The sequence below is a fragment of the Physeter macrocephalus genome, chromosome 1 (assembly GCF_002837175.3).
Source record: "Physeter macrocephalus isolate SW-GA chromosome 1, ASM283717v5, whole genome shotgun sequence".
NCBI classification, from domain to species: domain Eukaryota; kingdom Metazoa; phylum Chordata; class Mammalia; order Artiodactyla; family Physeteridae; genus Physeter; species Physeter macrocephalus.
In genome coordinates, this window is record NC_041214.2 from 33,932,648 (window position 1) to 33,936,216 (window position 3,569).

Sequence of the window (3,569 nt, forward strand, 5' to 3'; positions counted from 1 at the left end):
CATATAAAACAATAAGTAAAAGATAAACAACATGATATGAAAAAAACTAGACAAAGGATATGAATGTAAAATTTACAGAGGCGAACATAAATATGTTCAACAAACACAAGAAAGAGGTCACCTCCTCTGAAGTCAGGGAGATGCAGTGAAATACAGCAAGGGGATCTTTTCTTTTTAATAACATGTATCAAGAATTAAACTCACTTTTAATATCAAGTGTTGATGATGAAGGAATTTGGTACCTTCACATACTGTTGGTAGACCTGAAACTTAGTAGAGCATAGTTATAAATATAACTGTAGTAGTTATAAATATAACTGTAACAAAAATAGACACAAAGTTATCAACAAGAGGCAGGTGAAGTATGGATACTGCCTAGTAATTAAAGTAAATCTGGAGGAAATGACCTGGGAGAACATCCTGTTTGTTAAATGCAAAAAACGGAGTTGCAAAACACTATGTACAGTAAGATGGACTTTATGAAAAAAATAAACGACAAGCAGGACTCTATAAAGGTGTAGAGAGAGGTCTGGAAGGGTACATGCCAAGCACCCAAGGAGTGAGAAGGGAGTAACAGTTACTGAGTGTTTGCTTTGTGCTATGAGATTCTTTTTTTTTTTTTTTTTTTTTTTTTTTGTGGTATGCGGGCCTCCCTCTGCTGTGGCCTCTCCCGTTGCAGAGGACAGGCTCCGGACGCGCAGGCTCAGCGGCCATGGCTCACGGGCCCAGCCGCTCCGCGGCATGTGGGATCCTCCCAGACCGGGGCGCGAACCCGGTTCCCCTGCATCGGCAGGCGGACGCGCAACCGCTGCGCCACCAGGGAAGCCCTATGAGATTCTTTACATGATTCTTTACAGATTCTTTACATGTACTAGCTCTAAACTTCCCAGCAATTCTGAGGAGGTAAAACCCTGGAGACTCTTAAATCTAAAGGTTTGTATCTTTCTGTAGTTCAAGGACATTTTCTGAAATGATGTATTTGATTGTGTACTCCCCAGAAGTCTGTTTTCCCTTTCTATAACTCTTCCTGCATTGATTCTGTAGATCTTTTAATTTTTCTTTCATGTTTCTCACCTCTTTGTCTTTTTGTTCTATGTTTTATGTCTCAGTGGTTATCAAACGTGAGGTGCACCCCAATCTCCTGGAAAGCTTGTGAAAACACAGATTGCCGGCCCCACCCCGAGTTTCTGATTTAGTAAGTCTGGACTGGAACCCAGAAACTTTCATGTTAAAAATTTCCCTGGTGATACTGATGCTGGTGGCTGGTTATCACATTTTGAGAACTACTGTTCTCAGGTATTTCTTTCACTTTGCATTTTTTTAGTTTGACAATTACATTTTTAATTTTCATGGACATTTTTATTGTTTTCAATTTTCTCTTTTTGGATGACTTTTTTCCTTTGTCTATGGAAGAAAAACCTCCTAAAACCTCACCGAGGATACTAAGTAGATTTTTTTTAAATGTTATTTCCTATTCCCCACGCTATCCCCGTTTCTCCTGGGTTCATAGCTCTGTTTGTTTATCTTGGTTCTTTTTTATGGGTTGTTTGTTTTACTCAAAGATCTGGGGATCCTTGGCTATCCATTTATATCTGTGAATGAAGGATTTGTGTTTTAATATAGGTGGCTCTAATTGGTCTTCTCTACCATCATAGGATCTATTTTTTCAACAGCCCTCTCCTCCAAGTTGGAGCCTTGAGCATGTTGACTGGCAAGATTCCATTTAGAGGTCATGACCAGGACTACTTCTCTCTCAGCCCCCAATAAAATGGGGAAGTCTTTTCTTGGGATGGCAGCACTGGCACGAGGAACCCCAGGCTTCCCCCCAAATCCTGTCTAGTTTCTTTTATAGGGCGCCCTCTTGTTCGGCCTGGGTGGGTGCCATCTTGGCCTACTGTTGTGCCTACTCAAGACAGAAGCAAGCATAGGGTGGATGTTCTCTTGGACACAATTCTTTCCAGGTGGGCCTAAGACTCGCCATGATTTCTCCTCCCCACTGTCTCCTGCCCTCTGTGCCTGTACCTTCTGACAACAGAGTCTTCCCAGGCCCCCGTGAGCAGTGGTTCTTACTTTCTAGACATCTACCTCTGTGGCTGCTTCCTCTGCTCTGCCCATCAGGGTGGTCCCATCTGATTTTCTTCAAATTCTTCTGGTGGCCCCCTCTCCCGTTCTTAGTGCTGTACTTTTTATTTCCTTTTGCCATTTTTTAAACTAGTGTAAGCAATGTTAAAATGGGACTCTTCAGTTTGTCTGAGTCACCGATGTGATAGACAATCAGATTCCACCAAGTCTGAGACAGACCACCACATGCAGAACTTATAAAGAAAATGTCCAATGAATGTTCCATTTCAAGAATACAAGGGAAGAGCAAGGAAGAAGAAATTGGGAGAACTTCTTTGGAGACAGTCTTATTCTAAATCCCCCCCACCTGCCTGTAGGCCACCCACAGAAGGGCTGGGCCACAGTGAGCAAGAGGGAGAGTGGGGGAGCAGGGAGAGAGAAGCTGACCAGCCTCCTAACTCTGCTCCCACCTCTTTCCTCCAGCTGCTCTGTTGGAGATTGGGAAGAGCTGGCCCCACTCCCTTTGCCCCTACACTCTCACAAGAAGCCTGTGACTCTGGGTAGCTGCTCTGTCTCTGGTCTTCACTCTCCTTTCTCTCCTACCCTGCCTCTTCCCTCTTCCTGCTTTCATTCCTCAACTGCCTCTCCCCCCTCTCATTTATTGCCAATAATACCAACCTCACATTGCTAAGTTCTCATCGCCGCTTATCAAGGACTATTACACTCCTCCCTTCTGCTCTCTTTCTGTTTATTCAACAAACACCACTGCAGACTGCGGCGGTGGATCTTAGAGGACAATAAGAACACACAAGCACAAACAGTGCAATCAATCTCCAAAAGAGGGCAATGTGAGGGAGGGGCCCCAAATTCTGCTGGGGGTGTCAGGAAGGCTTCCCAGGAGCCAAGTTTTGAGGAAGAGTAGAGCTGGCCAGGAGAAACGGATTTGGAAGGAGTCTTCCTGGCCAGAAAGAGCATCGTATGCAGAGTTCTAGAGACACACCAGAGGGTCACACATTCAGGAAGTGACATGCTCTGCCACTTTATTCCCCTTATTGTACACCTCAACCCTGAGAGTTAAGCAGTGCAGTGTAAAATACCTCTATTTTACAGATCAGGAAACTGAGGCTCAGAGAATCCATTCCACAAGCACTTCCATTCCACAGCAATGTTTGCCAGGCAGTGCAGGAGAAGCTGACAGTGAAGAGAGAAGGATTTCATTGTTGCACTGGACTAGTCATATTAATTATAGGATTCTTGAGACTGGAAGATTTTTATTATTCAAGAGTGATCAGAAAGCCATGGAACCTGCTGGAAATTTTACTAGGGGCAGGAATAAAGGTGTTTTCTGCTTATACTCTCTGTAGTCCCACTTGTTCAAAGTAAGGGGTAAATTCATTACAATGATTAATGAATTTACCCCTTACTTTTCTCTCTTTCTTTCTCTCTCTCTCTCTTTTTCTTTCTTTCTTTCTTTCTTTCTTTCTTTCTTTCTTTCTTTCTTTCTTTCT